General features: G+C 46.9%; 1 long non-coding RNA gene across 1 annotated transcript; it reads right to left on the bottom strand.

Moving 5' to 3' along the window:
• Window positions 1-323: 323 nt before the first annotated feature.
• On the bottom strand, window positions 324-1,144 carry LOC105875700 (uncharacterized). Its single transcript, XR_012918517.1, has 3 exons — window positions 851-1,144; window positions 587-718; window positions 324-496 (listed from the first exon to the last, which is right to left on the bottom strand). It is a non-coding gene; the product is annotated as an uncharacterized LOC105875700 (long non-coding RNA).
• Between the last annotated feature and the right edge of the window lie 11,293 nt (window positions 1,145-12,437).

Here is a 12,437-nt window from a genome sequence, read left to right as displayed (position 1 = left end):
ATTCTCCTAAGCACTGCAGATTTCCCTGCTCTCTATCACGCCAACATCTTGCCATTTACTTTGCAATTTTTCCTCTCCTGCCCTGACAGTGATGTAAGCCGGTTCCCAGCCCCCTCATCAGCGGGTCGGAGGTGGTAAATGGCATGTGTTAAAACCGATAAGCGTAAGGAGAGAAAGAAACGTTCATTAGGAAAAATAACGAGGGTGAGAATAATAAATGTCAGAACAGCAAAGACGTGTCTTATTTTTCACAGTATTAAATTGCCTTTGGTATCTTAGGCCTTGAGGTAATATTTTACTGATTTACAATTTTCAAAACCAAAATTAAGGCAGAAGGGGACGCAGGGTGGGGAGAGAGTGCAAATTAGATGCTAAGAAGGAGGAATTTGATGGGTTCCAACCCATGCGTCTTTCCTTGTCTCAGCCTCCCTGCATTCTCAGGGATTTCCCACAGACAGTATCGTTGGCAATCAATAGAAAATCAGAAAGTTGGAGGCTGGGGAGAAAAAAAAGGAAGTCAAAGAAATCTTTTAAAATGCTAATCAGATTTCTTTACTCCTCCATTTAAAACTGCACCAGAACTCACCTCTCTGCTGCCCCTCCCTCCACGTGCCCTCTCTGCTCCAGCCCCGTGGGCCTTGCCTCCCTCTCTGGGGGGTTGGGCCTCTGTCTGTCTTTGTGCACATCTGCCCGTCTGTAATGCTCTTCCTGCCGAGCCCTAAATATAGCAAATTCCTGCTTGGCCTTCTGCGTTCAGATGGTGTCACTTCCTTTAACGCCCAAAGAAGAGATTGTTGCACCAATCTCTTGAGCTCTCTAGAGTCCTCTTTTTAACACCCTCCACACTAACCTTTGTTCACCATCTGTAGTGGGTTGAATGGTGGCTCCCAACAAGATATGTCCACGCCCTAACCTCTGCAACCTGAGAATGTGACCTAATTTGGAAGAAAGGTCTTCTTCGCAGATGTTTCTTAAACTGATGAACTCGAGACGAGATCATCCCGGATTATCCCAGTGAGCCCTAAACTCAGTGAAGTGTCCTTATATGGGACACACAGAGAGAAGAGGAAAAAGCCACGTGAAGTCGGGGGCAGAGGTTGGAGTGATACAGCCACAGCCAAGGAACGTCCGGAGCCATGGAACCTGGAAGAGCAAGAAAGGAATCAGAAGGAGAATGGCCTTGCTGACACCTTGATTTTGGACTGGGAAAAGAATTGGGAAAGAATAGATTCTGTTTTAAGCCTCTCAGTTTGTGGTAACAAATTGGCAACTCCAGGAAACTAATACACCATCTCTAATTTCTCACTCAGAACCTAAGACCCGCAAGGTCAGCCACCATGTCTGGATGGGTCACCAGTGTCCCCAGAGAGCTCAGCATGGAGCCCAGCACATGGTCAAATTCAGTGTGTTTGGTGAATGAATGAGCGATTGGATGCAGGGACACAAGTGGTAAGGTGCACAGTCGTATAGGAAGAAATGGTTTTCTCCAACATAGGCCCCCAGCCTGTACGTATCTACGTATCTATGTAGATTAATCTGCACTGTCCTGGACAGGGTTCCTTTGTTTGCAAGTGACAGAGACTCACCCAAGCTATGGGACAGTGTCTTGAGGGCAGAAATGTGGCCAGGCCTCAGAAGACCCGGGGAGAGGAACTGGGAAGAGTATCATGGCCCCACCTCTCACCTGAGCACCCCACCCCACCCCCTCCACCAACACACCCACACACAACTGCTTCTCTCTCCTCTCCTCTCTTGCAACACAAGTTTTTTCTGCTTCTACCTGGTAGAATCCACCAAGCCCACTTCTCCTTTGGGGCAATGCAACCACCTAAAAGGAGTGACTCTCTTTCTCCGCCCCAATTCTAAATTCTCAGGGAACAATCTCTGATTGGCCAAATCTCAGTCAATTGTCCACCACTACCAATCAGAGGCAAAGAAGCAAACACCGCTGTAAGGAGTGGCCCAACTGCAGTTCTTAAAGCAGAGGCACTAAGGAGATAACGCGGTAGGTGCCCCCTCCAGCTACCCTGAGCTTGTGCTGTGTCTCATACACCTGGATGGCCGTTGTCTCTGGAGCCACCACATCCTCCCCGGGCTGCCAGCCTTGTGAACGGACAGCCACAGTCAGCCTGTGCTCAGCCCGAATCCCCCCACACTCATGTGTGTTCCCTTTCATTAACTGCCAGCCCCTGCTGCATGCACTATGGGCCACGTTTCCCGGGAACTCTGAGGGAGCTATGCCCGGCGCCGCACCAGCCTGAGCAGGCACCCAGGGCCGGCCCAGGGCTCTCGCACAGCACGGTCCCTGCCAACGGCCAGCAGGCGGGGCGGGAAACATTACAGGAAGTGCTGCAAGTGACACCTCTCTGAGACATGAACCCCGCCCCCCCCCCCCCCCCCCCGCAGCCTCTGCAAAGTACTAAAGGTGAAGTCAGTCTCCATCAGCTGGTGCCAGAGCCTCGGGGCTCTTACGGATATGATTATGCCACAGGGAAAAGCCACATTAAAAAAAAAATCTACTATAAGAAAAAAACTCCTTAGAGGCACTTATCCTAATGAAGCTACATTAAATTACGACAAATAAATGTCCTCTTGAAAGAACTTCCGTAGATAAAAAGCTTCAGCTGGCTGAAGGGGACCAGAAATGTCAGAACTGAAAGGGAAAGTAACAAGGATCTAATGCAGTGGCCTCCCTTGACAGATGGGGACGCCCCGGGGGACGCGGGGACTAGCCAGGTCTCCCCATTAGCAGCAGGGAAGCCCCGGTTGCAAGTTGGCTAGCGCTGCCCGGGTTCTGCGGGTGCCGCACGGCTCCTCTCTCCTCATGCAACAGTGAGTCGAACCAGGAGGGGAGCAAGTAAAGGGAGTTAAGGAAAAGGAAGGACAAAACGCAAAGGAAAGGCAAACAAACTCATCCTAGCGGATCAGAACACATTATGGTCGTAACAGAGTAACTCGGGTGTTCCGTCTGAAAGCGGCTGGGACGCAGCAAGTGTTCGGTGAGTGGCGTTTAATCCATTGCTGACTGTGGGTCTGGGGTAAGGCTCATCATTTACAGACAACACAGTCTCTCTTGAAAGGACAACAGTCAATTTATAAGAATACTCCATACGTTTATTTTGTCATTGCTTCTTTCGCAAAACAACCGTGTTCTTTTGTGCATGAAGACAAAGACCGACAAACTCTTAAGGGGGAAGGGGAGAGATTTTTGATCCTAATCCCCATTCATTTCTGGACTCCATAATGGTTTAGGGAGCCTCCACCGTTGGAAAGTTGACGATCTCTTCGCCGGGGTCTCCAGTCGCCAGCACGCAGGCCCTGCTGCGCTGGTGGGGGGCTCTTTGCAAACGTGAGTGTCCGAGGCATCCTCCCTGGATGCTGAATCTTGCTGACCTTCCAGAGGAGCGCAGGCAGGTCTGCAGTGGAGACAGTTGCTCCACTTTAGCTACATTAAAACAGGAACAACCCCCCACAAGCTTGTTCCAGCTGCTCGTTGCCACTGGAATCATGGGTCAAGTTGAGCTAACTGATGAGCTGCATCAGCCAGGCCTAGAGATAAACTGGAAAAATGGTCCATAGATATTAATATATCCCTGTGAATTAAAAATTAGAATGGTCAATTTCAGTCACCAAATGCATTTGGTGCACACTGATCCCATTGCCTTCCAAAGCAACCTTCCTTCTCTTCTCTCCTGATTAACTTCCCAGGGGAAGCTTTGGTCTGGGCAGAACATCAGAGAATCAGCTCCTTTCCAAAGACTAAACAGAACACATGCTAAGCTCCCGTGCCTAATCGCCACATTTTTGCCTGAGGGTCAAGGCTGTATGTGTGGAGATGACAAGGAGAAGCTGCCATAGGACCTTGTCCTATTTCATTTGCACAGAGACTCTGGGCAGTCGGGTCCCCTGTGCCCAGAGCAGGAAGTAGCCATCAGTATTGTGCCAGGTGCTCTGGAAAAGAGCCCTCTTGCTCCCATATCTTGCTCCTAAATTCCTGTGCCCCATGCCCCTTACACCTTCTTATTAATTACAGAACTGAAGCTTAATGAAGGACCTTAGCTCTGAAAGAGACAGGACTCCCAGGGAAAGAGAAGCAAAGCACGTTTTGCTGGGCGAGGAGAAGGGGGGCCAGCGGCTGAAGCTTAGCAACCACGGGAGGGGAGCTCACAGAATAGTGGGATGGGACAGGGCTCACAGGGCTACCCGAGGTGGACAAAGAGTCTGGCTGTCCGGAATCCTCTTCGGTGCTGTGCAGAATGGAGGTGACACATCTGAGATCTGCTGGGGCCCTGGGAAGACCACCCACAGGTGAAGACATACGTAGGAAAAATGTATTTCACTGTCTTGCCATCCACCATAGGAAGACAAAAGATGGCACTAAGTACCACTGCAAACTAGTTCAACCTCGGTGGAAAGCAATATGGAGATACCTCAAAGCGATACAAGTAGATCTACCATTTGATCCAGCAATTCCACTACTGGGCATCTATCCAAAAGATCAGAAGTCACTTTATGAAAAAGACACCTGCACTCGAATGTGTATAGCAGCACAATTCACAATTGCAAAGCTATGGAAACAACCCAAGTGCCCATCAATTCATGAGTGGATTAATAAAATGTGGTATATGTATACCATGGAGTACTACTCAGCTTTAAGAAACAATGGTGATAGAGCACCTCTTGTATATTCCTGGATACAGCTGGAACCCATTCTACTAAGTGAAGTATCTCAAGAGTGGAAAAACCAGCACCACATGTACTCACCAGCAAATTGGTATTAACGGATCAACACCTAAGTGGACACATAGGAGTAACATCTATCGGGTGTCGGGAGGGTGGGAGGGGGGAGGAGGGAAGGGGTATATACAACCAAAACCAGTAAGATGTGCAACGTTTGAGGGATAGACACGCTTGAAGCTCTTACTCGAGGGGGGAGGGGGGCATGGGCAATATATGTAACCTTAACACTTGTACCCCCATAATACGCTAAAATAAAAAAATAAAATAAAATAAGCCACTTCCTCTTTCCTGGTCGTGTGTCAGTGAGCATGTGCTCACTAAGTAAATGTCGCTATCATTATGGTTGCCTATATTTTCATAAATAAGGTCCTTCAAAGACCTTCTGGGAATGGAAGATCTGCTTCAAACTGGCCCTCTGTCTCAGTCTATGCCTTCTGCGGCTGGAACCGTCTCTCAGCAAGTGTGTCCCCCTCAACACTTTCACCAGCCAACGGCCCCGCTACCCTGGCTACGTGAAGAGTTAGCACAGACTTTCCAATAGATTGCTGTCCGGAGGATCTGCACAGTGATGCACGTGCCTTTTCGTTCATCTCTGTCCCCTCCACACTCAGGGGCACACCAGCTACTTAAAAAAGAAAATAAATAAAAAGCTTTCAGGAGACAGAAAAAATTCTCCTGTAATCCCTGTTCTAGTCTCATGATGCACTCAATACAGAGGAGTGCACTGAAGCAAATGTTCGAGTCCACTTGCATTAAATAATGCATGTGCTGTGTTTCCCGTTGCCCAGCACACCGGGTCTCCGTGCAATAATAAAGGTTACCTCGGCTTTTGTAGTTCAAGTCCTGGCATAGCAACCACTTTGTAAGAGTCCTGGCTCACCTCTGCATTCATTTATCTCCTTACAAAATAGGTCCTTCACAATTGTCACTTCAATCTGATTAGGATGGGGAAATAAAAGGAAACCAGGATTTAAATAGGCTAGTGAGCTTGAATGCGATTCTATCGAACACACAAAATCATTAGCAAATGTGAATGTGACTGATGTAATATTGCATTAAGAGCTGTTAAGAAAAGAGTTCGTTTTTTGCAGCGTTCATTTATGGGAAGGCCGTTCAAACGTCTCTTCCTCCCCCTCCTACCGCTCCTCCTCCCTGCCCACTTCAGCCCTTGATTCGTTTTCCCTCTAAGATGTAGATACAAGACAGTCATCATTCATTCTAACTAGCTTCTGTCTGGTGCATATGACATGCCTGGAACTGTGCCAACCGTTGGAGACCCAGAAATGCAAGCGTCGTGTGTGGTCCCTGCGATGTGCTGCTGTGCATGGGAAGGACCTTAATGTGGACAAAGAGAAAATGTTTGGGGGCCACAGAGAAGGGAGGTGCTGTAAACTTGGGGCCTGTGGGGAGGCGTCACGGAGAGCACAGTTCAGAAGAGCTTTTAGGCATGAGGAGCTCACCAGGGAGAGCAGGGGCCCTGTGTGTGGAGGACACAGTAGAGATTTGAAGGAGAGAAAGTGCTTAGCATTTTCGTAAATGGCAATCCCAACAATAAGTCTAAAAGGAAAATTATTTGTGTTTTTGTATTAGGAAGGTTGTTGACCACGAATAACAAAAGCCATACCACCAGTAAATAGCTTAAACCATGAAGCCAATTATTGTTTATTTAATAAATATTCTGGGTGTCTCTGGTTTCTGGTCAGTTCCAGGGTCCATTCTGTGGCTTAACTATGTCTTCAGATGCTCGGAGTCCGATCATCCTGTTCTACCATCCTCAGAGCACGGGCTTTCTGACCTCATGATGGTGCCACCTTGCAAGGTACATTTGCATTTCCCTCTTGTCACCTCAAGATTGCAAGATGGCTGCCACCGCTGCAGACATCACATCTTCATGCTAGTGTCCCAAGAAGGAGGGAAGAGGTGTGGCCCATAGGAGTCTTGTATCAGAAAATAAAAACATTCCAGAATCATGCCCTCTTCCCTCAACTGACTTCCTCTTAGGTCTAAAAATAGGTTATTGTCCACTCGTTATACATAAAGGAGGAGGTGAAGGTGAGTATCTGGCAAGAGAAAATGGAAATACCATGACTGGATTGGATCCATCCTGATTTGCCTCCTGGGGAAGAATACATGGTTGGGTCGGTAAGCAACAGTGCTGCAATTGTCGAGTCTGTTATGTGATGTTTCAGACACACAAAACAGCATCAGGGGTAATGTAACAAAACCCTCGGTACTCATCACCCAGCTTAGAAAACAATTCATTGTAGTTAAAGCCCTGTATAGGACCCTCCTACATTGCTCCCCTCTTCTTTCCTCCTGGAAAGAACCCCTGCCCTGACTTGGGAAGTTCATCATAGGCTTGCATTTCTTTTTTTCCTCTCTCTGTCTAACTTGCTAGCTCTCTTTCCATCTATCTATCTGTATACACACAGAGAGAATCTATTCAACTTATAGAATTTTTGCATCTATTGAACTTTCATGTGGATATCATATTACAAATATCCATTTGCAAATTGCTTCCTTTGATCGATATTATGTTTGTGGAATTAATCCATATTGATTTATGTAGCTCTAGTTCATTCCTTTTCACTGCTATATGGCATTCCATTATAGATGTAGCATAATTTATTTCTCCTCTGGATGGACATTAGGAAGTTTCCAATATTTTACTGTTATAAACACTAATTCTATGATTATTTTCATATCTCCTGACATGTAGGTGGGTATGTATGTATACATGTATATAGCTATATCTGTATATATGTGTATTTATCTGCCTACATCATCTGCATACATTTATCCACATATATGTGTATTTGTGAATCTCAGGTATATATCCAGAAGTATAACTCTGAGTAATGCTGTATGCATATCTTCAACTTTACTGAACGTTGCCAAATTTTTCTCCAAAGTGGTGGTACCACTTTTCATTTCTGACAGCTGTGGAGAAGAGGTCCCATTACTCCGCATCCTCGCCAAAACTTGGTACTATCACACATTTTAGTTTTTGTCAGCCCAATGGTGTGAAACAGCATCTAATTTTAGTTTCCATTTGCATTTCTCTCATTACTCCTGAGGTTAAACATCTTTTCCTGTGTTCATCAGCAATTGATGTTTCCACTTCTTCAGTGAATTATCTCTTAACCATTTTGCCCATTTTGACCAACCTGTTTGTCTTTTTCTTTTTGAGTTAGAGAAGTTCTTTATATAGTCTGGATATTAATTCTTTATTTCTTCTTAACTGTGAGTGATCTTTTTATTTTCTCAAAAGTACCTTTTAATGGACAAATTATTTTTTGTTTGGAAGCAGATCAATTTTTTCAATTTTTGCTATGGTTTGTGAGTTTGGAATATTATGAAATTTTAATTTTTGACATGAAGTTCATAAAGAAGTTCTATTTTCTTGTAAACATATTTACACTTTCATATTTAAGTCTTTCCATAATTAGATATTTAACTCACATGACTTTAGAAGGATGTCATTTTATTTTCTCCACACTAAAAACCGATGGCCAAGAAATGAAAAACATTCATTGAGGAATGCAGTTTTCCCAGGGCTCTGCAACACCAGCCACATGTGCACGGATGGAGTTGCGTCTGGCCAGTCTCTCCCTCCCCAGTGACCTCTTCACCTGGCCAACACTTTTGCTCTAGCCTCGCTGTCGGCCTTGATATCCGGTAGGAAATTCCCCTGCCTTGTTCTGTCCCTCCTAAGTTGCCCGTCCAGGTTTGGCGCTCCGCATAGCATCAACGTGGCTATTCTCCTCTGGCTCCTTTCGTCATTCTATGCGACACTGGCTGTATGCTTTACTCTTTAACCCACTAATAGCTTCTCTCCCCTTTTTACTTACACATTCGGCAAAGAAAGGGACGTGTTGTACTTCTTCACACTGGAAGATTCATTTCCCATTTGAAGTCCCATCTGAAAACCCCACTAGCAGAATTGCACTCACCAGGACAAGTCCAGTGTGGCAGTCAAACGTGGCCAGACGGCGTTAGTGAGCGTGCAGCAGGGGAGTGAGAGAGCAGGGGTCTGCTATACGCAGTGCGCTCCCTACAAAAGCCACGGAAAGCCACCGTGCACAGGGACTTCAGGAAACCCAGTGTCGGGTGAACAGCAAGAGGGATGGGGTTGGAAGGGAGGAATTGTAAGTTGGCTCCATGTTTTCCCTCCTTTGTCATGGCCCAGCCCAAGCCCTGCCGGCACCCCCAACCCACTCTTCCCCCCTTCTTTTACTTGACAGGGTGAGAAGGAGTTTTAGGGTCCAGCTCCCTCAGGCCTCCCCTGGCTGTCCCCAAAGTCTCAGGGTCTAATTTAATGTTCAGATAGTCTCATTCCAGGTTCCTACCATTAATTCTCCTGAGGAATTCCTATTTCTCTTTCTGTGTTTCTAACTGATATATATTCCTATTATAAGCAATTTCAGAAATGGTGTAGGGGAAGGTGTAATGAGAATATATGTCCCATTTCTCAGATAGGATCTGAGCCTCAGGGAGATGAAGCAACTTGTTCCAGAACTTGTGGTGTGTCTGAGGCTAGAATGTCAAACGCCTAATGCCCCGGCCAAGGGCCACCCGTCTTTCTGCGCCTCCCTCTTCTCTCGCTGGCCTTCTGGCTCAGGGAACTAAAACTCCAGTGGCAAATTTGGCTGACGAGGACTTCTCATGCCCTTCTTCGCTTATGGCTTTCCAGGAGGCCAGAGTGAAGCAGAACTTGCCTTCAAAGAACAAGGAACTTGCCACCCGGCTGTGGAGTCGCATGGGTGGGCGTGCGCGTGCTGGGCAGACCCGCTCTAATAATTAAGTGTGCACCTGAAACCCGGCAGGAATGGTGACCGCCTCGTTGCCAATTCCCTTTTAATTCTTAACCCCTTAGCACTCCGCCTAACGCAAGGAGTTTTAAAAGCTCCTCAGGAAAGGAGGGAAAGTCTTGACACCACTTAAAAGCTCTACTCACCCTGCAGGAGCCGTCGTTTTGCTATCAGTGTGGAAACCTCGACAGAGAAGTGGGGCCAGACACCTGACCAGAGTTCAGAAGAAAGGACTGCCACCAACAGGGAGCGTGTTAGTGCAGCCGAGGAGGGTCGCAGGGCGGGCTTGCTCAAAGAGAAGACCCTCCCAAGGGGCAAGCGGGTTGAGCCCGGTTGAAACACGTTCATTCCCGCAGCATGGTCCCTGGTGTGCAAATGGTCGTCAGGCCCCACAGCTCAGGGGTCCAGGCACCAGGCATAGGTGCATTTAGTGTCTGGTCTAGGTAGGCATGGGGTGAGGCCCGAGAATTTGCATTTCTAACCTGTTTCCAGAAAAACTGATGCTGCTGGGACAGGAGTCACTCCGTGAGAGCCACAGCTCCAATCAATCCGGTGAAACATGGTAAGCATCTCAAATGCTGTTTATAGGTACCAGGTACCGCAGGGCAGAGAAATAAATAAAACACAATACATCCCTCCAGGAGCCTTAAGAGTCGAACACCTCCCCTGCCTGCTTACAAAGATCCTTTTGAGATAAGGTTGTGTTTCCAAAACACAGCTACTCAAAGAAACCATCCATGAAGCTTGAAAATATGCACACAGCCAGGATTCTCCCAGAAAATGTGGAATTAGTGCATCTGCGATAGTAGCCAAGAATCTGTTTTTTCAATAAGTTCCCCAGAAGAGTCTTATGCTCATGAGAATTTAAGACAGACTTGAATTGAGACATGGTTTTCCAAAAAAGCCCAGAACTTCTACTACAAGGGATGTCTCAGAGTAACCCATTAAGACTCCCACCTTCATTACCTATCGTTTGGCACACATAATTTCCAAAATAAGCCAGTTTCTTCCTGTAAAATATGCTAAACAGATTGCTCTGAAATAACAAGGGGGAGACAAAAAGGACCGAGGACAGGTATATTTTAGTAGGCCTGGGCAGAGGGCCCGAGGCACAGAGAGAGGTGTCCAGGGGTGATATGACACATTGCAAAATGTGGCCACGGTATGTTCCAGCTCCTCCCCAAAAGAGGGGGAGTCTGTTTGCCGACTCCTTGAATCTGAGCTGTCCTTGTGACCTGCTTTGATTAATAGATTATGACAGAAGGGACATTGGGCAAGTTCCAACTCTAGGCCTCGACAGGTCTGACAGCCTCCCTCTTTGCTGCCCTTAAAACCCTACAGTCCCCTGGGAGCCAGCCTCGGCTGGACCACATGGGCAAGCCCCTGTGCAAAGCCACTGTAATCCTTCATAGACCAGCAAACTCAGCCTCCGACCGGAAAGGCTTGAGCAAGATAGACAAGATAAGCTGGAGCCCAGCCCAAATTACCTGCGGGTTCATGAGACACATAGATGGTTGCTGTTTGAAGCCACCAAGTTCTAGGTGGTTGTTACATAGCCAAAGTTAACTGATACAGGAAGGAGGCCAAGGAATGTCAGGGCAACCCTGAAAACCATTTCCTTTACTGGGGCATTATGCCTTAGGTCAGATCCAGTTAGGGTGCCCCTGCTGTATAATAAGGCCACCACCCTATGGCTTCCCCATCCCCACATCCTCCCAAACTTCAAAGCTTTCCTCTGTGTGTTAAACAGGAAAATGTAGATCCTCCAAATGTCCCAGCTTTGCTCATTGTCCTTTTGCCCTGAACTTGGCCATAGATTCATTGCAGAGGGGAAATAGCAGCCATTTCACCACTTGTTTCATTTCCACCTGAGAAGGCAAAGCAGGTCTATCCCCTATACACAACCTGCCAAGGAGTATCCTGCAACATCTAGTGTATAATTGAACCCCGAAAGAGTCTCTGTGCAGTGGGGCATTCACACTGGGCTAACTCTTAGCAAATAGGTTAGCTGCCCAAGCAAGTGGCCAGTTGGCAGGATACAGTGAGCAACGGACCAGCAATCTGGCAACCTGGGCTTGCTTGTCCTCTTTGGGATCTCAGGATAGGCCCTCAGCCTCCCTGGATCCCAGGTCTTCAATTGTTGTATTTGATAACCAACAAATTTCTAGAAATCTATAGAACAGGGCCTGAAGCTCAGGTAAGAGATCTGGGCCGTAATTCTGGACAGAACTGGCTTTGTGAATGTGCAAGCTCTCAGTAGCACAGCGCCCCGGGCTCATTAGAGCCCTATGCTTGCTTTAATGCTCAGTTGTTGCCCTCATATAGCCTTAACGATTTTATCTTTGAACTTGGCTTTCATAAGTGAAGTCCAGTGAGACGATAGAGCATGCACGTGAGCAAAGGAGATGCATGCAATATGCATATCTGCCCCTGTTCTTTGACAGTGCATTTGCATATGGTGTTCATGGTTCCCCATAAGCACAGAATTCTAGTGGACCAAGGTGTGTGGGGCTTGAGCTAAACTCAGGCCTATGACGAAGCAGGACACTGGCAGCCCTGAAAGGTCATGCTTTCTGTTCAAAACTTGCTTCCAATGCAGAAAGAAGGCAATGGAATCTATGGAACATCAACAACAAGGGAACATGTTTTGGGTTGAACTGTGTCCCTCTCCCAAAAATTCATACTCTGAGTACCTCCAAATAAAACCTAATTTGGATAAATTCAGTTAGGATAAACTCATACTAGTTTAGGGGCCACCTCATACTGAATTAGGTGGCCCTTAATCCAATATGACTAGTGTCCCTATAAAAAGGAGAAATGTGAGCACAGTCACACAGATGGGGAGAACACCTTGTGAAGATTGGGGTTCTGTTGCCACAAGCCAAG

This window comes from Microcebus murinus, chromosome 3 (genome assembly GCF_040939455.1).
Source record: "Microcebus murinus isolate Inina chromosome 3, M.murinus_Inina_mat1.0, whole genome shotgun sequence".
Classification (NCBI taxonomy): Eukaryota; Metazoa; Chordata; class Mammalia; order Primates; family Cheirogaleidae; genus Microcebus; species Microcebus murinus.
The sequence above is the reverse complement of the archived record's forward strand: the minus strand, read 5'-3'. Positions and strand labels throughout refer to the sequence as shown.